Source organism: Astatotilapia calliptera, chromosome 4 (assembly GCF_964374335.1).
Source record: "Astatotilapia calliptera chromosome 4, fAstCal68.1, whole genome shotgun sequence".
NCBI classification, from domain to species: domain Eukaryota; kingdom Metazoa; phylum Chordata; class Actinopteri; order Cichliformes; family Cichlidae; genus Astatotilapia; species Astatotilapia calliptera.
Genome location: NC_137425.1, coordinates 7,438,168 through 7,462,426, shown reverse-complemented (window position 1 = coordinate 7,462,426; position 24,259 = coordinate 7,438,168). Strand labels below are relative to the sequence as shown.

The following is a 24,259-nucleotide window of genomic DNA, read 5'->3' as shown; positions in this document are numbered from 1 at the left end:
CATTACTCCACTACTGAATCTATATAAACCAACAGTTAAATAATGTCAGTTCTTCCGTGTTCTCTGGAATCAATCACAGCAAAGAAATTAGACTCTTTCTTTTGAAAAATGTTGGGAAAGAACAATACAAAACATTCTATTTAAGGCCTCTGACGTCAAGATTCAGTTAAACAACAATTATAACTAAACAATTTGAGGTAATGTTAGTTTCCATTAACATTAAATTAGGTTACTGAATTGGCAAACACCTTCCTATTAACACTACCCATTTTACCCCAATAACTAAAGAAATTAGCACTTGCAGGTCAAAACCTTTATTCAAGAGATGCAAAAATAACATTGATACAGTGACTGTCAAAAATTACGGCACTGATCATACTGTGACATCTTGGTTCAAAACAGCACACTTAGAAATATTCAACGTTCCTTACTTCAACTGAATGAAACTGAAAATACCATTTCACACGGCCCATATGGGATATTTAGACTGCATAACTGTTCATGCTACATCTCTTCACTAGTAAAAGAAAGAAAAAATACAAAGAGAAATTTAAAAATGCTGCCAAACAGACAGAGAACTTGTACAGAGCAAAAGGAAAAACAAACAACAACAACAACAAAAAAACGGCTCGTCCTCATGGCAGTTGCAGTGTATATAAAAATGAACCCTGCGATCTGTTCCTGGAATTGAGCTTCAAAAATGCAGCAGAACAAGTGTGAGATTTAAATGTCTTCTCACCTAGAGCTGGTCACCTCACATGCATAACAGTGAGCTTCGTTGCAGGAGCAGTTTTGTCTTAGTTGTGAGCTTTTCTTGAGAGCTGAGTTGCTTCCAACTCCATTACCACCCTTTGAATCACCTCAAAAGTGTAGCAGAGTTGTGATGGGTAACTCATATTGAAGGAATAAAAAAGGTCCAAACAGCATGGCTACTGCAAAGGTCACGTTATCCAGATCTTGAAGAACTACTATACCCTCGATGATGATGCCAACGTCAGAAAAGTCATTGCCTGGTGCATCCTCTGGAGACAGATGTTCATTGTGGTTTTCTCAATCTGTGCAGTGGCCTCAGTCAAGTCCTGGTTAAACACAAAACATTTCTTTAAGATTCCTTTTTAAACTCATCTCTTTTGAATCTACCAGTTCTAATGTTAGAGTAATTTAAACCAATGCAAGCAACATAGTAAATAGCTATAGCCAAAGAGTGGCCTGCCATGCTGCCATTCATGGTCTAACAGAGTTTCTAAGAGAGGGTGAAAAACATAATTTCAAATGCTTTACATTAGTTTTTCTTAGAAAGACACCGGCCCATCAGAAATCCAGGTTTTGTCACTCAGAAGATGTTAGAATTTAGACTTTCAGCCCCACAATTTGGTTAGCTGTTGGTCTTTTTTTTTTTTCAAACAAAAGCTAATGTAAATATTGGTGGGATTTTCCTTTGTTCACTAGAATGACAAATTTAAAGTTTTTTCACACTGATGTGACCCCTAATACAGGGGTGGGGCCTCAAGGGCCGGCGGCTGAGTTCACTACCAGGCCTCATGTGAACTTCAAATTATTAAAGAGGACTACTGGTCCTAACTGGTCCAATGAGGATCAAGTGGATAACTAAATGCATTTTAAAATGTTGCAAAGCCACAATCTACTCATAAAACACTCACCATGAACTCCTGCACCAAGATGTTGCAATTGTCTTTCACACAGATGCGGAGCACTTTGATGAGACTCCCTTTGAGCATTAATGTCATCCTAAAGTATTATAACAAAGAAAACAGAGATTTGTGAACTTTTCAGTAGCACAGAAGAAAATGATCCCAGACCAAAACTTAAACCAGTCAACATGCAACACCAGCATCTACAAAGCAATATCAAAAGTTCCTGTTTGACATCAACTTTATGGATATATAGTTTCCAGAACATTTATTTTTTTAAAAAGATCAATTTTTCTCAGTGGGCCAGTAAATGCATGACGAAAATTATGGCATCCTTTCGGTGGAATCAGTACTCACAGGTAATAGTTGACTGTTTCAATGGATGCAGCATAAAAATCTTTTACTGACCTAATGCAATACATATACACTTTGTAGTTAAAGAATTTTAAAGTTCTTACTGTCATCATGGCAGCTACATCCTTTAGCTTTGTGCCCTGTTCCCCCGATCACTTTGCAAACACTTTCAGCAGACTGTCAGAGAGAAACTCAGCTCCGTCAGAAACCTGTAAAGGCATGGTTGGGATGCACTGGAATGCTGCATTTCATCTGAAATGACATAAAATTATTTTGAAATAACAGCAGGCACTGTGCTTGGTTAATAATCAGTAATGTTTTGTTGAATAAAAACTGTGTTTCCAGATCTTATGGGATTAAAAAAATCCAAAGATGTTTGTTTCTGATTTGCAACCCAAGAACCCACAAGTTACAACCTCATTTTAGTTCAAGTGTGCATTAATGTGAGTCCAGTAATCACCTTTCTGACAATACATACAGGTATAAGTCAAACCTATGGCAGATTTTGGATTTCTCAGTTGTATTAATAGGGTGGTCTATTTGAGTATGCATGCACCTAATAATTATAAAAAACCTATTATAATTAAGTTACAGAAACCTTAAGCGAAAATAGAATATACTTTCTTACCATAACACCTTGAACCCACAATCCATCAGCTGACTCCTGGTGAAATGCAGAATAGATGTGGTCTCTCAATGTGCATCAACAAAAACAAAAACAAAAACAAAAGGACAGCAGGTGAGGGCAGGAGGGGTAGGGATGTAAGCTAGCATAATGCCGCTGATGATATTAGCTAAAGCTGTTCAATGTCCAAAATCTCACTAACACCACGGTGCAGTAAATACACAATGTAACTGAAGAGTCAGTTGACAAATCTATTCACACCGAAAACCAAATTATGTTATGAGTGCCTCGTAATTAGGTTTAATGTGATATTACGGCTCTTGTGCCAAAGACAAATTCAAATGAAAAAGCGCCAATTCTTTGATAACAGATAAAACAGCAAATAAGCTAACGGCTCTTTTTTAGCATGTTACATGGCGGCACTTTAGACGTTTAACTACATTTGGCTGAAATATGGTAAATATTAATTCAAAAAATCAAGACATACCAAAAAACGTAGAGTTGGCTGCTCGACTTGACTGAGATGGATGCATTTTTTAAACCACGATCCAAAGCCCGCGAGATGAAATCACGCGTGGTTTCACGAGATTTAACGTTGCTATCTTATTGACTTACTTCACCTGAACATGATATAAACAATTTAATACACCCTTTCTGCATATCATGTAGTTTTTACACTATATAGTTACATTTATCTTTAAAACATGAGGCAATTGTGTTAAATACATGCAAGATGCTTACATAAATCCAAGAGATGGCCAGTCCCTTTTTTTCAGTGTAGGTCTAAATCCCGGAGCAGCCTCCATTTTTACCACAACCTTTTTGTATTTTGGTATGTGTATGAGGACTTTTGTGCAAGCAAAACAAAAAGAGAAAACAATTCTGTTATATACACAGGGTGATAAGGTTCTGGTAAGGTTTCTTTATAGTTTCCTAAGCTTAGCCTGCTCAGATGTGCTGCATACTTAACTCACAGCCAGCAAGTAAAGCAGAGCCCTGAAGGAGAAGTTTCAAAAGGTCAACCCTTTGGCCCACACACCTATCAGTTTCCAGATAACCTTTTATCTGAACTTACAGTAGTAATTACCAGGTGTGCAGTTAGAGATGATTGCAAACATTTCAAAAAGTGTTTTGCTTTTGCCCTGAAGCATATTGGTTTGCTTCTTCCTCTATGGTGAGGTAGGTTACAGCTCCCCTTGGACCTTATGTTGGATGACCAGTCAAGAGTTCAGCAAGGTTATTATGCCTCACCAAAACCAAACTAAAAGCTGAAAGTAAGAGTGGGTATTATTAATTCAGAAAATCTTTTAGTTTTTTTGCCTTAGCCTGGTCAGATTTTATTCTGAACAAATGTACATGTTGCTTTTTTGACAAATACCCCCTGTATTCTGACTAAAAACTAAAATTAGCATGTAAAATAATACTCTAAATTTAAACTAAAAATAAAAAAAAGCAATCCTATGAAGGAAACTGAAAAAAATAATAATAAGGAAAATACAAAACTACATTAGTGATACATAAGAACACAAATCCTGTGACATTGATTAATCGGTGTGAATAAGTAAGACAAGTCATTTGTTATAAAAAGTGAAAATAAGGCAAACTCTTGAAATAAGATGATTGTTTAAACATTTAATATGTTTACAAATACGGTCTTTAACCTTTAATACCGCTATATACAGACACACTTTAAAGACTGATGACATCTTGAATTGAATTTCCCCATTCCCCGGCACCTTTGTGTCACACCTTGGCCTTTCTCGTTTTCATCACCCAGAGAAAGGCTGTCAGAACATACACAGATTACACTGTGGCTGTTCTGACATCTGCTGCCTTCATTATTATGGGAGACGTGCACCATAAAATCAATAGGGTCGTTGTAGACTTAATAAAGGTAATTTCTCTACAGTCCTGCCTCATGCTGCACCAAAGTGCTTGGCTTATTTCTCAACTTATTTGATCCTTCTGCGCTGTTCAGAGCAGGAGAGATTGATTCATGAGCTATTAAAACTTTCAAAAGCAGACTGTGTAAGAGAAAGGTGAAGGTTTTGTTTTGGGTTTTGAATGAAGCAGACATTTTCAATTGAATAGCTTGTTTAGGTCTGTGGATAGGGCATTTTCTATGAAGAAAATGTTAGAATAAAGGGTGAATATGAATCAAACTACAGCCTTTCAGCCTTCTTCACAGTACCACATCAACATAAAATATTCACTGTCTCTGTACAGTATCTGCCCCACAGAAAGATCACAGAACAAAAGCATTAAACCAGGTTCACATTTCCATGCTCTGAAGTATTATCTGTACCTGGACCATATGTTTCACATTACATTAGTATAATAGAAGACTTGACATTACATATGTTTCTGCTTTTTCCCCCCTTCATAGTTAATTACAGCACACACTGAGTACCATATTTTACGTTAATCTGTCTTCTCCATCTAGATTTTTTTTTATAAAAGGAACAGCCTGCTTTGCTTGTGTGCAAATGGTGATGTTATCTAAAGCTTCACTTTGAATAAATGTGATAAGACACAAAGGTCATTCATATGCACAGATGTTTTCTATAGCATAAAGTCTCTGCTGCCAGCTTGTTATTATCAAGAAAAATACTTTCAAATGAGTTGCTTTAATTCTCTTATTATGCCTTTTGTTTTAGTGCTTTTTATGTGTCAGAGATTCTGCTTTACTATCAATCATTTTGCTTTTGTCTGCTGAACAAATATATTGATGAGGAAGATCCATATATCCAGTGACATATAGCAGCTATATTCATATATTCCATGCAAATGCAAGGTTCTGTCAGCAGCAAATATTGAAGAAGTATTATTTCTTATACCATCTAGTTTTTGCTTTCATTTTTGTGAAGACCTTTTCTATTGATTGTAATACCATACACAATATAAATTCCAGCAAAGTACCAGCAAACAAAGATATTTTAAGCAACATATTTGGTGCACAAAATAGGAGGACAGTATAAATTATGATCAGTATTGTACATATATACACTCAGTGGCCACTTCAACTGGTTCAGCTGGTTCAAGGAACAAGTTTGACATGATTTGACAAACAATGGTTGGGTGCACTGAGGTCACAAAGGAATTGCAATAATATCCAGGTAGTTAGGCTGTGGCATTTTAACAATGCTCAATTAGTGACTAAAAATGTGCTAAGGAAATATCACCCACCACATTACACCACCACCAGCCTAAAGCATCCAAATGGTTTGAGGCAAGGTTATAATAGTTAACTTAAACAAAAAAGTAAAACTAGCAAGGGGAAAGAAACATTTAAGTCAACTAAAATAAAAATAAAAATGAATTAGTAAACACAAATCTATAATCACTCTGGTTTGGGCTGGGTCGAATGTCACAGCAGAAACAGACTCATCCAAACAGATCAGTCCTTTTAGTTTTGGTGAGCCTGTGAAAACTGTACCTTCAGTTTCCTCTTTTTAGCTAATCACAGTTTGAGTTGTTGTTAAACTTCCAGATGCCTCAAAAACATTTGTTCTTGATTTCATACGCAAGCATTTTCAGGGTTACTCTGGCACTGATTTATGTAATGTTTGGTACTGGAGGATGGTAAGTAAAGCTATGTTAATGTGTGCCAACATCTTTTCTGATGGGACTTTGTCAGTGAGCCATGAGAGTGATCATACTCTCATACTTTTGTGACTATCTTGAGTCCAGCCACAATCTTTATTCTCTGTTCAGTGAATGCATCTGTTATTACAGGTGGTTTAATTCCATGCAGTTCATTAACACTGCGCTCCTCTACTAGGGTCAGCTCATTGTAAGTATGAGTCACTGCATCTTAATTTCTAACTCTGACTCAGCCATAGTTTCAACAAACACTACTGAATTTAATTTCTGTCACTGAGCACGAGCATGGTGTCATACTATTTAATTTCAATGTTCCTCATATCTGAATTTGTGGTATGGCTTTAGAGAGCTACCAGAAGATCTACAAGCAAATTGATAAGATTCCAAGGATTTCAGCTACAGCCAAACACCTCCAGAGTTTAGGTGCTGAGAAGAAGCCAGCTCGGTGGCTGGAATAACACCCATGGATTCAAGCTGTATGCCCTGCCACCCATCAGATAACCACATGGAACAAGAGGATGGCTACAGGGGATGATGCTGAGACATAAAAACTCCTCAGAGTGCATGGAAGGTTGCACCTAATACATTTTCCTCCTTAGCCCTAGTTGAACTTATGTAAGAAATTGGCTCATCTTTCACCACTTGCATGCATCTTTTCCATACAAATTTTGAAGTGCTATAAAGTTATATATGTGTGTTACCATTTCTATACCCTTCTGCTCCAGTAGAACTATTTTTATTTCAAGCTCCTGCTCCATCCATTTATTTGTCTAGCAGACTAAAGCTTTATATTCTGCATATAAACAGTGTTTGTCTCTGCCCTTGGAAATGAAGGTAATATTGCCCCTAAAGAAAAATTTTCAGTGGCAGGGTGAAATGTCTCTGAGAGGTGTAACGAGAAGGCGCTTAAATGACTGTCACAGGGTGGACAAGAGGCTGGATAAGAAGCTGTTTAAAAAGGATTGTCTAAGTTGGTGTGTAGCCTTTGGGAAGAGATTATATTATAAATAGGAAACTGTGGTGGAGCTTGCCTTGCAGCCATGCATCAGATCAAGGACATTTTCAGCTTGTACACTATTAAGATACTTTTTAGGATTAAAATTCTTTTAAAGTCGGATTTTGGTGTGCTTAAAGTTTCTTCTCCGCTCCACTTGGACAATCAGGCTAATCTGCTGCAGCTAGAGCACAGTAGCCATCAGAAAACCACTCTCAACCCTTTCGAGGGAGGATAAAGCTGGACCAGAAGAGTTGTATAAAGCTACTGAACCATCCGAACCAAGATTAGTATTGTCAGTGTCCTCTTGAATTACTGGAAAAGCTTTAATGCTGTGAGATCTAATGTTCAATTCCAGATACTCTTTGCAAGGTAGTTCAGCTATTCTGTGTGGACATAAATGCCAGCGGCGAGCACGGGCGAATTCACTGAAAAGGCAGCGGCTTTGCTTTGGCCCGAGGGTTGTTGTCTACGCAAGTTGACCTTAGGCTTACACGTTTATCATCTCATCTCTTCTCTCCGCTCTAACATGACTTCAAGTTTTAAGCACCACATCATAATGAATATTAATGTACACTCCTGAACTTGATCGTCTGGCAGAGCTGAAAATCTTACATGATAACAACACTGACATTCATTCCCAGCATGCACATCGTGTCCCAACAAAACTAAGCACATGTTTGCAGTCGACACAAAAAAGTGAGGAGGAAAATAGAAATTATATATGTTGGGAGTTTGCTGGCTACACAAAATAAACAGTAAATATGTTTAAATAATGTTTATGTTGGTTTTAGTGCAGTTTTGGCATTTGTTTCTCATTTATAAAAAAAAAAAATCAGATTAAAGGATTTCCAGTAAAAACCCAGAGATGTTCCAGAGAAAAGTTGTATTTTCATTGTTTTCTTGCACTGTTACAGTAATTATGAGACAAACCTGTTCTGTAAAATTGAAATGATGGTTACATTGTACAATTCTGATTAGAATTTATACCATTATCCTTTATTTTGCGTACCTATTATTTCACTTAAAATATTTCTGCTTGTCTACTAATTTTGAGAGTTTTGCCAGATCTACAACAATAAAAACAGTTATATTTTATTGTACGCAATAATTCAAATATGAACTAGATAGACCTCAAATTTATGCAGACAAATTCTTGTCAAGCTCATCCTGATATGCTGATTATTTTAAGATAGTCACTGATTTTAATGACTGGTCTCCAGCTATGAACCAAAGACAGTCTGCAGCTTTTTTTTCTTTTCTTTTCTTTTTTTTTTTTTGATCAGCTTAAAGTCTCCAAACCCTAAAAAACTGCTTCGGGTCAGGAGAGCATCAGAAAGACCATGCCTCTGGCCTCTGATGTTTACTAGATGGTTCACAGTGGTTCAAATTCTCAGTACTGAGGCAAGAAACACGCTGCCCAACTCCCACAAGTGTTTTTGCCACACCAACGCAATCATCGCTCACCACCTGCCCTGTTTGCCTTGTTAGCTCTGTTCCTGAAAATAAAATTCAGGTTGAGAGGTCACTGACAGAGTATACTGACACAGCAAAAGAAAAAAAAATATTTTTGTTGTGATGGCCCTCTGCTTTGGCCAGGGCCTGTTGTGTTTTCCCCTGTTTGTCCTGTAGTCTTGCAGGTTCCTGGTTAACCAGTGCAGCTGGGAGCGCCTGACCAGTCTCCCTGGAGCATTAAAGAGCTGGCTGTCGCAGTTCCTGTCCCTTCTCTCCTATTTGTGTGGTTGGCTTTGGTTAGTCACCCATCCTACTGCTGACACACTGAACACACTGATTAGCACACCTCATGGAGTACAAAGCGTTTCTGCTTTAGTTGGTAAATAAATTGGTGAGTTATGGTTTCCCATTATTCATCATGGCCTTTGTGCCAGACTATGACAAATTTGGTTGCTCTCCTCCCTGAAACACTTTTTGGGATTAGATTTAATTTTCAGCACAACACTGCATACAACATGCACTCATTTACAGCACTGATTGTACTGACTCACACATCATTTTTAGTTTAAGTTCTTTTCTCATTTCTTTTAATTGGTGTTTGTGTGCATCTCTCCTTCTCATGACTGTGCCGCCTGGTTTGTGAAAGGAAGGACGTGAAGGAGAATTCACAAGAATTTAGAAGAATAAAAAAACTACATTTATTTGAACGCACATATTTTTACATGTATGGTATATTCTTAATCTGGGTCTACAGTGTTCCAAGGATGGACTACAAGATGATGATCTACTATAATAACATTTTAGATACTTGGATTGTTTGGTTTGTCAAATGTTGTTGCTAATTTCAGGAGGGGATTGCCTACTTTCTTTTCTTTAAAGCTTTGCAACATGTCCTTTAAAGAATCTGACCACCTGTCCCTGGGATACAACAGGGTTTTGCATCAACACCTGACACCATCACATATTCTAACATGCATGGTGTTTTTATTCATACCTTCCACCCTATTTCCATTCACCCCTTATTCACCTACATTCTCTTAGCTTGAATTTACTCTCTCTCACACAGACACAGACACACACACACACACACACACAGACAAGCAATATGCATTTAATACGGTGCCTGTCATGCCAGAGAGATCAGCAGTCGATGCAAATCTCTCTACTTTGTTTCATGAAGAAGTAACACTGAGGCTGGGTAGTCCAACCCAGCACCTCGCTGCCTCCTGACTGCTGCCTTTTTCACTTTAAAGGCTATGCTCGCACACCTTCTGTGACTGTTTGTATGCAAAGTTTAGATTAACAACTACACAGCAGAATACAAGCAGTAAATACAGAGAGCAGTCACACTGTTTTGCATGGCGTTCCACAGATTATCTTTGCATCATCGCAATCATCAATGTTTTCATCTACATATCTCATTTGTCTCCAAGTTTGTGTAGGTGTGCAAGATATGAACATGACTACATGTTTTTTGTTGTTGTTTTTTTGTCTGAAAGCATGCAGTCTTGTTTATGTGCTGTATCGCTGCGTGGCTGAGTGCTTTATGAAGGATTCTCTCGACAGGCCAGGGTATAATGAGATCCCTGGGGCTGAACGCAGGCAGCCTGTAAAACAACAGATGTGACTGGACTCGCTCAGTCTCCACATTCTCCCCAATAGCTGACAGAGCTGTCACTCATCAGGAAGGAGGATGTCTACCAGGGGAGGAGGGCTCTGGTGTAGGCCAGAAGATGGGTGAACTCTGTGAAGAAAGGGGAGGCAGTCACCTGGGCTGACACCTGATTCCACAGCATGTCGCTCTCCAAACAAAGCAGACTGACAGCTGAAACATCGCAAATGTCAACAGTTCTATCACACCAGAGATGTGATGATGATGATGATGATGATGATGAGACCTTATACTTCTACTACTGATGCTGCAGTTCAAAAGCAAGTGGAATAATCTGACATTTAAAAGACATTTTGAGACTTTCAGATAAGGTTCCATCTATATTCACATCGGAAATGATGGGTCATTAATCTGTCTTAAACGCAGAAAGCTTGAAAGCGGTGCAATTGGATGAATAAAAAAATGTGTTTTTAATGAAAAGTTATGCTTTCAATAAATCCTTACATTTTATTTGGCATTTTGCCCTTTCCAGAATACCACTCCGATTCACACGTTTCATATGAAATCTAATTCAGGATGCAATCTTTCACCTGTCTTTCTTCTTGAAGTTTTAAGAGAGAGCCAGGCAGGGGAACTGGCAAACGCCCCCAGTCAAATGTTACTGCAGCATGCCAGAAACATCACAATAGAGCCTCTGTGCAAGGAAAAGACCAAATGGGTGCACACACACACACAAAAACATCCCTCTGCTCCTGGGCAGACAGCCACTGACCCAGTGCAGCCCCTCTGTCAATAGATGTTTATTGTGCTTCCTTTAGCAGGAATCTGCAGCAGAAACCTGTTACTGTGCTGTATGCAGGCTAGCACAGAATTGAAAAAAGGTAAGCTCATCTGTAGTGTGTTTGCACTTTTATTTTTGTTTTACAGATCATCCAAACTACATACACCAAAAAAAAAACAAAAAACACACATTGTGTGTCAACAGTTTATGTTTTCTCATAGAGTTTTTCCAAAGGCAAGAAGCTTTGGGGATTTTAAAAGTGATAATTCATTGTGTTTAAATTCAGATATGGCTGTTGGTGTTTTCTTTGCAGTACTATAAAACACATACTCTGTTTTTCATGCATTTACTTTGACAGATTAGTGTTGTCTCGAAATACATGGAAAGTTTCTTACCAGAAAGACAAATGAGTGATGAAAGAGGCTATAGCAGTATCATTTGGAGCTTGTCAGACCTCTGACCACACATGGCAACACGTTTGCATAAAATAATGAATGATACCACAATGCAGTAATGCTTTAGAAACTCACTCATACTCTTACTTCTAGCTAGCCAGGGTGGTTTCTCCCTATCCGCTATGTAGCCAAAATGGAGACCACTGAAAGTGAAGGGGTTCAGTAAGGATGGGCATGACTTTCAACTATTTGATTAGTCAATATATTATAAAAAATAAAACTTCAAATAATTTGCACAACTTTTTTAGTCTAAAATACATATTCATACATATTGAGTTCTTCCACACCAAACCCGCACATCCATGTCTTTATGTACCTTGTTTGTGCACTTGTGTGCAGTCATGTTGGAACAGAAAGAGGCCATCCCCAAACTGTTCCCATAAAGTTGTCCAAAATGTCTTGGTTTGCTGAAGCATTAAGAGTTCCTTTCACTGGAACCCCACTCCATAATCCCCCTCCAACAAACGACACACTTGGCACAGTGCAGTCAGACAACAACCGTTCCTCTGGCAACCAACAAACCCAAACTCGTCCATCGGATTGCCAGACGAAGAAGTGTGATTTGGCACTCCAGAGAACATGTCTCCCGTGATCTACAGTCCAGTGGCAACATGCTTTACACCACTGCATCTGACACTTTGCATTGCCCTTGGTGATGTAAGGCTTTATGTAGCTGCTTGGCCATGGAAACCAATTCCATAAAGCTCACTACATACTGTTCTTGAGCTAATCTGAAAGCCACATGAAATTTGGAGGTATGTAGCAACTGAATCAGCAGAAAGTTGGTGACCTTTGCACACTATCTGCCTCAACATCCTCTGATCCCACTCTGTGATTTTACATGGCCTACCACTTCATGGCTGAGTTGTTACTGTTTCAGTCACTTTCACTTTGTTAGAATGCACCAGTGACCCGTGATTATTTCACAACCTGACTTTTACACAGGTAGCATCCCATTTTGGTGCATAGTTGTGGACTATTTTTTACCAATTTTCAGCAGAAACTTTCAGTTGGATTGGGACTATTTGTTGATCATGTCCTTTAGCTGATATTCCTTCCCTGAAGAAAAGCTTGAATACTCTTACCTCTGTAGCAAGACACATTATCATTCTGAAAAATGGCATCATCATCATCATCAATCTTACTTTCTATCAATGGAATCAGAAAAGTGTCCGAAATTTGAGTGTAATCCTGTGCTTTTACCGTTGAAGTAATGGTTGCCATTTCCTCTAAGCTTTTACCTGGCATCCAACACCATGTCATATAAGTGGTGAAATATGGTTGTTTCGTCAGGGAGTTGTCTTAATGTGTTTCACTGGAAACATAGTGCAGATTTCTGAATCATCACTGAACTTTCATCCAGTCAGTCGGACTTTTTACTTTTTATTTTACTTGCTCAGATTTTTTGGCACATCCTACAAGTTCAGCCATCATTTTTTGCTGTTGGATTTCATTCTCAAAGTTGTCATATAGTTCTTCTCATTGTTTCCTTCCTTTTAATCTGCCAGGTGCAACAGCTCATTAATGTCTGCAAGCTCTCTCTTTTAAATCCAAATTATTTTGTGTAAGAATTTGTTTCAGGAATGGAGATTACAATGTGATTCCAAAATGTTTTCCTCAGCATTTGATATTTTTCCTCTGATGAGGAGAGAAAAGGTAATACTACGACTACTTCCACCAGGGATTAAAGTACACTGGCATGATCTGTAACTCTTAGTGATAATCAGCAAGGGGTTGATCAGACTATAAAAAGTACCCCCTCAATGGCTAACAGCTTATTTCATTTAAAGCATCCTTTCTGACACCTTTCTGAATCATAATTTTTGCAAAATGGAATAAATATTTTATTAAATTTGACCCAAAACAAGTGACAGAGCCCATAATCTCATCAGACTTAGTATACATGCAGATCAGACATTTTGCCATTGACTTCTATAGGTCTGGAAGTATTTTGATAACACCTTCTTGGTGCCATTAAAATGAATGAACATTTAAGTCGATTCTAAGTTGTTTTCACTTTCCAGGCCAAGCATTTGCCTCCAAGTACCGCTAAATGAAAAGCTTCACTGACCTACTCACTTTTCAAGTCTTTGACAACAGAAAAGACAAATGGATTCATTGGATTGGATGACTAGTGCATGGATAGATAGCACTCAAAAGAAAATAAACGTACTCTAGCAAAAACAGCCTTGATCCTGCCTTTTGTTCCCTTATCATATTGTCACATCAGTTCTCTACCAGCAGTAAAACAATGACGTTCCAAGCTAAAATATGTTTGCACACTAGAATGCAGTGTTCTACACTAGTTAATGCCTGTGCTGTAGTTCCTTGGTTTCATTATGAGACATGTCATTAGCTAGATAATCAAGCTTGTTCCCATTATCGCTACTCATTTTAATGAGGTGTGTACAACCACAGCACGGTCTCCAGAGATGAGCCATCATACAACACGGCCCAATTCTCTTCTGCATTTTCTAATGCTCTGCTAATGGGCCTAAATAAAACAACATTTCTTTTAGTTAGTTCACAGTCTTCGGGGCTAGACATTTACTCAGGCGATGTGCATAGACCTTTGTTTGTTTAAATGAATAGTAATGCTGGACCTGCATAGCAACTTCATTTCTGCTCCACTGCAATTCGATCAGCACACACTGGTTGGATATTTTCCAGAAGAAATATGTAGTGTCTCCACCATCAGAGAAGGCTATGATGCATAACCTGGTTGACTCGGCTGATAAATGATTTATCAAAAGCACACATAACCAGTCTAGGTCAGGTTTGTGGACACAGCCACATGCAAAGAGAGGCAGGAATACGAGAAAGCAGTGAATGTGAGAGCAGAATGTCGAGGCTCCAGATGGCGTCGCTGACAGGTGTGATCATCATTGGGAATTACACTACACTTGTGATAGTCTGACTGTAGACCTCACAATTTGTGATATCGCGTCTGTAATTTCAGCCACACATCACACCACAATCAAATGTCTTGAACGTGGGTGACTTTTGAAATCAACAACAGCAACATAACTAAACAGAGAGCCAACATTTGTATATAGGTAGGTAGCCTAGAAATAACATTATTTATTTATTTTAAAAAAAACAGCTTTTCAAATCATAAAATCAGATCAGTAAAATGAAAATTAAAGGGAAAACTCAAGCTTAAAAGAAAATCAATAGTAAATCAACTTCTGCTAAACTGATGTGATACATGTGGTCAGACAGAAACCAGATCAGTTTGTCAGCCGGAAGTTATTTCTCAGCTGTTTTTCTAACTGAGATAGCTGCCTTTGACAAATCTCATTACTAAGGCCTGAGAGAATCATTTCAATAAGAAAATCACCATAAAAAGACGATTTTACGTTTGCTTTATCACAAAACTTATCAGAAATTGGTTACATTAAAATGTAGAAATCTAGTTAAGTCCCATTTGTTTTACCATTTAGCTTTCAGCTCAGTGACTGTTGATTAGACATGCTGACTAATTTGACACTAATTTGAAACTAATTTAAAACTGTACATCAAATTGGTGGAAACTGTCTAGATTAATGTTTTAAATACATCTTTTTTAATTGAAGACTAAAAATGGGGATAAAAGGTTCACTGCCCTTGTATTTTACTTTGCTTTGCTCACACTATTTTTGGTTTTGGTTTTTGGATGTTCTCATGGTCGTTCTAGCGCTTTAAGTTTCTAATTTTTGTGATTATTCAAAGGCTAAAGTTTGGACTCCTGTTTAGATTTCATTATTATCCTACATCTTGGTGATTACTCTGTGTTTTGTTGTCACTTCTAGACAAAGTTTAGTATTTATTAAATTTTGAGCTCTCCTTAAAGTTACCTTTTTTTCCTCATGATATCTATATATAATTTGAATCTTTGATTTCTCTCTTCGTGGTCTCCTACTCCTCTTGTGCTGACTCACACTTTCCATCTGCTTCTCCTTTTTGTTACTCTCTCACTCGTTCTCTCTCTCTCCATCTGTGTGAGTGTGTTTGTGTGTGATCAAGGTAACCCCACTTTTGGCTTTAAGGGGCGGGATCTTCACCTAGGTAACGAGCTCACCTGTTCCCAATCATCTCATCCCCCTTACTGCAATTTAAGGTTGAGGAAGACGTTCAGTTGATCCCTGCTTGTTAAACTAACACTGTTGGTGAAGCTGGCTTGTTTGTACGTTTTTACTTTATTAATCCTTTATTTATCCAGGTAAAAAATCTCATTTCCAAGAGAGACCTGGCATCATGGCAACAAAAGTCACATACCACATAGGTATATAACATTTAAAACGAATACAATATCCCATGTGAGTTTTGCTCACCTTTTTTTCCCGTCTGTGCTTTGGCCTTTATGTGAATCTGAGAGCGAGAATATTGTGGAGGAAACAACCTGTTTTCAGATCTTGAATTTCACTAACTCTAAACCTTTTTGCCTCTAGCTCTGTGACTAACTGTGTGTGTAATTAAACCTGTGAACTTTTCTTCAGACTCCTGCGTATTAACTTCAATCACTCCATTGGACTGGACAATGATTTTGCTAGTCAGATGTTCTGCTTTGTAATCCTGTGTTTTTGTTCATGACGTCATTGTTGTCTAGTCTTACTAGATTGTTGAAATTCTGTCTGTCTGTCTGGCTGGCTTTAGTTTTTATTTTGATTTTGTTTCTCATGTAAGGGTGAACAATATAGGGAAAAAATCATAAATATCACAATGCACAGTGAAATAAATTAAAGCACTACATCTGTCAAGCTTAAAAGTTCCCTTTTACTCTTAAGTGAAGATATACATTGGTTTAAATATTTTCTGTACATATGGTTTTAAAACAGTGTTCGCATCTTTGTTATGCTCTCTGTCCCAGCAAAAATGTAAAAAGGCATAAAAAGTGAAGTGAGAAATGAGGCTCATGTAGGGATCAGATGTGCAACTTGACCAATTCTCGCCACACTCCTGTATAGCTGGGAAAGTGCCGTCTTGTTTAATGCTTACGGCGAGGGAAACTGGTAACGAGGGTCAGCTGCTTTACCAGCTGACATTTTTCACTGTGCTTACTTGCATCATAACTTTGCTATAAAGTAGGCTGCTGCATTTGTGATTTTGCTGTGTCTCTTCATTTTCACCATAAGGCATTATAGAGGAGAGCAGAGTATAAAATCTTACTTTGTGCATGCATTGCATTTTACAGGTAAGCTTTCAACTGTGCATTGTGCAATAATTGCACTGCTTCAAATGGCAAAAATGTTTCGTGGTGTTACTTGTCTTTGTGGAAACATACTTTTGACACAGTTTGCAGTGTATGCTACTCTGATTCTTTGTCAGAGTTTAAATAGCCAAATATACCCACGCTGCAGAATCCCACATAAACCCTTCTTTTCAGCAGTGTCCTTGTCTTTTGAGCCTTGGGCAGTGGCCGTTGGGGTGTCGTGTTCAGGACTGCTGTTTTTCAAGTTTTTGTTCACAATTTCCACTGACAGTTTGTCTTTTATCTCACTTACACTCTTAACCTCCTGCTGCTGGTATGTACGGCTGCTACTCTACTCTCTGTGGAGGAGGAGCAGCCATGTCGAGCTGGCTCTGTTCCCACCACTTGATTGGTTCGGTGCAGCACTACTCTCATTGCCATTGGTCTTTTATGTTGTTAAATATGGATCTGTTGACTTTATATTTATCTTGTCTCATATTTCTATCAAGGTAACGTTCATTCTCAATATTTATCTTTGTCATTTTATCTCCCAGCTCTAGTGCTAAGTTTCCACAGCGTTCCCTTTGCATTAGTTTACATCTAATGCAAGTTTACATCCATCTTTCACTAAAAGAGTAATTTCCTGTTTTATTCTAATAGCCAGTTTTATTTCTTGTTTTCTTATGTCTTGATTTATATTTTACTTCCTGTCTCTTGATTGTCCTGAATATCTGTACTTGTGCCTCATTCCCCCAGCTGCGCCTTTTCCATGATTAATAGTGTATTATTAGTTCAGTCTTCACTATGCCTTGTGTCAAGACATCTGTAATACTCCACAGTTGTTTTCCTTGTTTGTTGTTGTGTTTGTTGGATTTTTTTTGTTGGATATCATATTACATTTGCAAAAAAACACCAAAAAAAATGTGTCCGCTCTTCTTTCACGGCTAAAAAGACTTTGGCTGATGGACAATAACGGGTAGAGGGAAGGAGTGTTGGCATCGAGACATTCTGTGCTACAAACAAAATTTCTTACAGGAGCCTTGATTCAAACATCCCGTGTGTCCCAAATGGTTTGGGACAATTACACGTATCATTACATCTCTAACTGAAGAACAAGACAGGACATGTTTATTTTATTGACATTTACCACACTTTTGTGTGTGTGTGTGTGTGTGTGTATGTGTGTGTGTGTGTGTGTGTGTGTGTGTGTGTGTGTGTGTGTGTGTGTGTGTGTGTGTGTGTGTGTCATAACCAACTGAAAATACCACACAAAAAGTACATAGTTTTTTATTGTTACATATTAAACACAAATGGACTATGAAATTAAACTAAGTTCATTTTAAGGTCCCTCATATAATGCTTTCAATTAAGCAGTTCCAATGCTTTGTTTGGACTTTCACATTTCCTTGTTTGTTTAATGATTTTGTTGCTCTTTATTACACCAGTGAACAAAATACATTTACCAGCAAAGACGTAAATGCTGCAAAGTGTGGGGACATTTATATTGTCTCTGCTCAACGCTGTCGGACAGAAAAGCTGAGTTCTGCCAGTAAAAAAATGTAATTTGACCTAATGGTAACTTATCTTACGGTGCTTTGTGTGAATGTGAGAGAAAGAGAGTCTATATTTATGTCTTCAAGCACTCACTGTAGGCTGTTTTCAAAAAACCGTCACAAAATAACTGTTTAGATTACCTTGTCTTGGTTGCAGTTGAGCAGCTACAGCTGTGTGGATTGAAGTGTACTCTTCTCAAGCGGAGTGCTTTATCACTATTAACTTCCCTCCCAAGTGCTATCATTTTCTCTCTGTTTTTCTCTCCTCCTCTCATTTCCAGACATAACAACATTTTGTCTCATGGTCCTTCTCTCACTCTCACTGCTTACTGTTAACAGCAAAAAAAAAAACCATGCATGATGTATATAACATGTCTGTTACCATGCTCTTCATTTTTGCAGGCTGTCTTTCAACGTCTTTTTTTTAACACCACTTCACAGAAAGGAGATGGTGCAGTGAGAGAAAAAGAAGTGGGAATAAAACGCGGCTAGTGTTGTCTGAATACAAATTGCAGCTGTCAAAAGCTGTGATATTAACATTTGGCTCAGACAAATATGCTCCTTTGGCATAAAATATAGTTGCTGTTATTACTGCATCTTCATTTCAAACACTCATTATAATTTGCATTAATTCAGTGTTAGAAAGCTGTGAAAATGTAATTTCCAGTTCAAGAGCTCCAGCCAGAGCTTAGCAGGAGTGAAGAGCATTACACTGTCTGTTGAATTGGTTTTGCCCAGCTGAGATTGCCACGACTCCTCTGCTGAGAGGGACGGGTTAATAGAGCGACGTCTGAGGAGGCAGAGAGAGTGATACAGACGGATAAAGAAGAGCAGGAGTGTGCTTATTTAGATGTAAGGGGAGGAGTGAGGGATGCGGAGGTGTGAAGGGGGATTGAGTGATGGGCTTGATTTCACCTGTGTGTCTGTCATTAATGGACAGCTCGTCTGGCTCCATCAGCTGGCCTGGAGCTCCGATGCAGCTCATAACGCCACTCCTACCTACATCACATGGCTATTTCCAGGAAGCCGCTGTAGTTTGATGGTCAGACATATTGGTCATCACTGACTCTTTGCAGGAAATGAACAAACTGAGGGGGAAGGCAATTTCTTATTTGGCTTCCCTTTCATTTCTCTCCTATAAGCACAGTGAACAGACTTGCTGTATCGTGTTTATTCATGCTGAAAATCTTTTATTATCAGCCTCTGCTTTGTAGACAACAGTTACCATTTTTTCTTTCTGTGCTTTTGTTTCTTTTTTTTTCTTTTCTGATAAATGTTGAAAGCGTGTGTGTGTCTGTGTGTGCTTCTTGCCTGTCAGCTGCTTTTGTGCTGCTCTGTTTTAAAGTTCTGTAGGATTTGTTCTGCTTATTGGCTGTCTTGTTCCTCCCTGAACTGTTTGGCTCCAAAACAGGTTTGTGTGATAGTTGGATTTCTCTCAGGACTCCTTGCAGCTAGCTGGGCAACGCTGGCAAGTCTTCGTGTTTATGAGACAGCGGGCATGTGTTTGGTCCCACCTGGCAGGGGGAGATGGACGGGGAGGGGGCTTGAAGTAGCGTGAATGAGAGGCCTGTTGTGTCCCTGTGGGGAGCGGGTGGGCATATTGGAGAGCAGCAGGTGCTCAGCCAATCTGGGAGGTGGCCTAAGCCCCCAGAATGGTCACCTCGAAGAAGGGAGATCCTCTGATTGGCTGAGGATCAATACTGACAGGGCCAGCGATCATGCTGGTTTGCCAAGTACCCAGTCAGAGTGCACCTGGCCTGGAGTCACATGACCGGAGATGTCTCAGACAGACCCTGTGTGTGGTGTTTGTCCCTGGCTCCTTTGAAGTCCTTGATTCTGGCTTATTTGTGCTGTGACCACATGGGGAGAGGAGGCCCTTCTCTTCCTCTCAGGAGGGCCACTGGGAGTGGTTTTGTCAGTCTGCCAGTCACCATGGATGTAGCTGCTTTTCAGCGGATGCCTTTTTGTTTTTGAACTAATTTGATTTTTTTTTTCCTCAATCTCTCCAGGGGTGGCCAGTCAGTGTTCTGCCTCTTTGCTATCAGAATACCAATAACACACCCACCAGTGCCAACTTAACAGTCACCCAACCAGGAGTCCAGAGGGTCTGCTTTCTGTTCTTGGGTCTTTTGAGTGTGTAGATGCAGGCCAACAGAGCTGCCTGGACAGAGTATGAGTGTTGCTGTCACCCATATATTTCACTCCAGCCTTTGAAGCATTGTTAGACGTAAATCAAGCGTTATGAGATCACTGCAAAGCTAGCGGTTGGTCTCATTTATCAAGAAAATGAGAAAATGAGCGTAGTGATGTGCAGCAAAAGTGCCAAAGGACAGTTGTGTAACTCAAGAGGTCTTAGAAAGCACACAACTCCAGCAACTCCATACTCAGTGGGTCTTTCAAGAGGAGCCATGTGCACATGCTTGTAGTCCCTGTCATTTATCTTTTGATAACGAATATAAAAATACATTTTATAGGCCTATAATATTTCACATCTGAACTTTAACCATAAAGAAGTGATCAACAGGGCAGAATAATTTACTGTGTCCTTTGCCCTCTACAGTTCACCGCTCTAGCACTTTTCTCCTTGACCGTGAATGACCCTGAATCTGGGTGGCCAGAAACCAGAAAGATGAGGTTACCAAGAGGAAATAACAATCTCCCATCTCTGACTGTGGGTGATCCTCATCTGCTGCTTGCAACGAAAACCTACAGCTATTATGTCATTATTTCCAGCCTCTGCAATAAAAGGCTGAAAAGGAAAATGAAGAGAGATAAGAGCAGGGGAGGGAACAGAAAACTGAATAGTGCAGTCTATTGTTGTAAAATTGTTCATTTTTCTGTGTCAGGACAAAAGGGAAATCAATAGGAGATATTGATGTTGAGCTCAAGGCTCACTTGTATCGTTCCTGCTTTGTCATTCTTCTAACTGTCTCTAAATTGTGATTGTAAAGGTGTGTGGTGTTTGAAGTTGTGTGTTTTTGGTTGTGTGTGTGTGTGTGTGTGTGTGTGTGTGTGTGTGTGTGTGTGTGTGTGTGTGTGTGTGTGTGTGTGTGTGTGTGTTGTTGATCCCAAGAGCAGATGGCAGAAAGACACCCCTGCGTCAGGGAAACAGAATTTCAGCACCATGTCTGCCACTTATCCCTGTAAATAACTAGTGTAGATTCTATGAATGGCACATAGGATTTATGAGTATGTGTGTTTTTTTTTCTCTTTGGTTATACACCAAATATTTTCTGCACATTCCAGGTCCTGTATCCTCTATTTTCAACTGTATAGCAGGTGGAGGTTTGCCCTAATGCAGGTCCGCCGCAGCGGTCATTGGAAGAATCCACGAGTTTGTCTGTGAATTTCCCATTCCCTGGTAGCGTACTCGGTGCTTGCGCGGAAGTTGAGGGGTTTTTTTGCTGTAAAAAGAAGTTTTCTTCCCACGTAGTGAACAGCGGACGCTAATGTTTTTGTCACTTTTTACGGAATCAAACTCAAAGTAAGGTCAGTACTTCCACGCTTTAAACACTGCATGCTCGTACTCTCTCCTGCACTCGATATCCATTGTTGATCTGCACACAGCTGTTGCCACGAACGTTGCACTCGCTTGTCATGAGACACTCTTGCAAAACGCAACGTGCTTACGGGAAAGTAACAGTAATCTAATTACCTTTTTTGCAATAGTAATCCCTTACTTTACTCGTTACTTGAAAAAAGTAATCGGATTACAGTGTTACTGCCCATCTCTGTACAGGAAAAAGGTGCTGTGTAAAAAAAACAAACGACGAATTTATGTTTATTTCAAGCCTAGTTGCTAGCCCATACAGACCTTTGCACATCTATAAAGCCTTTCCACATTGAGAATACAAAACAAACCCAAGGTTGATTTAAATGAACTAAAAAACAGCTTTAAACAAGGAAACACAAACTCATAAATGAATTCCCATGAATACCTGCCACGTATTCATAGGTTTTGGGAATGTTTGGAGGGGGTTGGGGGTTGTTTTTATTATCTTTGTATTATAGTTCTATATTCTGTATGACTGACATTCTGGCTTTTTGTTATGGTTATGTTCCAGTTATATGTGTATTAAGTTAACAGGAAGTTGTTTATCCCTATTCTGTTTATTCAGTCTTGTCTCCATGTTTTCTTATCTTCTGTCTTTGTGTCGAGCTTGTGTCATGTCTTAGTCCAGGTCTCAGTGTAAGTCACTTCATTGTTTTACTTTGATAGCCTCTCATCCCTTGTGCACTGTGTTCTGTTTTGTCATTAGTTCATTAGTTCCTTATTTCTGCGCCATCAGGATTATTTTGTATTTTTTGCTTTCTTTCATTTAGCAATAAATCTGTTTTGAGTTTTACTTTGTACTTTGGTGTCCTGGTTTGGAACCTGACCTGCCTGCTACATGGCCATCGTGATATAATTAACAACCTTTTGTAAAGTATGTTGTCACAGATGTTGATACATTGTCAGGAATTGCATGAATAACCTAGCAAGTATAATTACATGGCAACTGGAACACAACAAAGTAAATCATATGTCCATGACCGTTTTTCTTCTTCAGTGGTACTTGAATTGCACAATATAACGCATAGCAAGTCCGTAGTAAATTCATTTAATTACATTAAATTACATTAATTACTGCATTTGCATCACCTTCACCTTATTTCAATAACACAACATATGTCAATAAGCCCATTTAGCTTACTGTCACAAAGACCATTTGTGCTTCATCAGCTTGGATATTTTACTTTAAGCTCACTTTACCCGCTAGTGACAAGTCTGTTAGCATGACCTTGCACTTAATACTAGCAGTTACAATCTCATAACATTTTATTTTATATTTAAACTTAAGTTTAACTGCTTCACAACAGTCTTATAATTTCTAATATTTTACGTACACGTCATTTTGAGGACTATTAACCTATTAATAACAGAAAGAGGCACATTTCATGACCTTGGATTTAACTGATTTTATTTTGTTAACGCTTGCCTCAATAAAGGTTTACGTTCCTCCTGAGCGCTATGCGCCACCTAGTGGCATCTTGAAGTAATGCCCTACGATATTACACATACAGTGCAGTGACATAACCATTGAATCAGTAATTAAAGGCACTATAAAATCAAGCAAAAATGTATATCTTAACTTTTTAACTACTATTTTAATCCATATTTATGTCCTAAACACAAATTTTCAGTCTAAAAACTAAATAAATAGGTAAATATATTGGACAATTGCAGAACTTGATTTACTTTGAGTGCCTTGTTCGGTGAGAATACCAGAGAATACAAATGTCAGTACTCTGACATTTGTGCAGGATATTGGAATATGCATCATGTCTCAGACCTGTAATTAACACTTGGCTTTTTATTAACCTCAGCCGCTATCTGCTCTTAACCAAGTCAGTCATCTTACCCCCACTGTACCTGATGAACATTTTATATGACATAGCTATCATTTCTAATCCTAAAAAGTAACTTGATACTAAAATCAAAATCATTGTTTTTTTCTCCTCTCTCAATGAATTTGCAGGCACTCGGCTACAGAACAAAACAACCACATATGGTTTCCAACAAACTCTAGAGCAATTCAGTTAGTTTGTTTAGTAAGAATGTGATCTTGATCTAACCCCACCTATTAGGTTTATGCTGCTAAACAGAGTTAAGTCTGAGCTCAACACTTTCCCATAGCCAGGCGTGCTTTGCATTCTGGTATACAGTAGAGTACAAGATAAATGCAGATTACATAAACTATAAATATGAATGTTATGAGTAAATTCTCCATGTTATCTGCTTGTGCCAAACACCGCACCTTCTTCTTGTACTTATGTGGTTTGTAGTGATGCATTTTGGCTCCCTTGTTTTGTTGAGTTCATTTGGAGTTTTGTCTGTGTGAAAAGAAAACAAACCACGAGAAAAAGCTGCAAGTTTACCAAGTCATTAACTGTTTCAGACCACAGGAAATAACCTACAGGTGTAATAACACCATTAAACAAGTGTGCAGTAAGAATACTGAATA

At 38.6% G+C, this 24,259-nt stretch overlaps 1 long non-coding RNA gene across 3 annotated transcripts; it reads right to left on the bottom strand.

Annotated features, from left to right (window-relative positions):
• Positions 1-298: 298 nt before the first annotated feature.
• LOC145428236 (uncharacterized) lies at positions 299-3,416 on the bottom strand. Of its 3 annotated transcripts, none has more exons than XR_013908473.1 (5): positions 3,373-3,416; positions 2,635-3,251; positions 2,111-2,258; positions 1,662-1,749; positions 299-1,079 (listed from the first exon to the last, which is right to left on the bottom strand). It is a non-coding gene; the product is annotated as an uncharacterized LOC145428236 (long non-coding RNA). The 3 variants fall into 3 exon arrangements; XR_013908474.1 differs by having other exon boundaries at positions 2,635-2,670; positions 3,119-3,411; XR_013908472.1 differs by having other exon boundaries at positions 2,635-3,411.
• Positions 3,417-24,259: the final 20,843 nt, after the last annotated feature.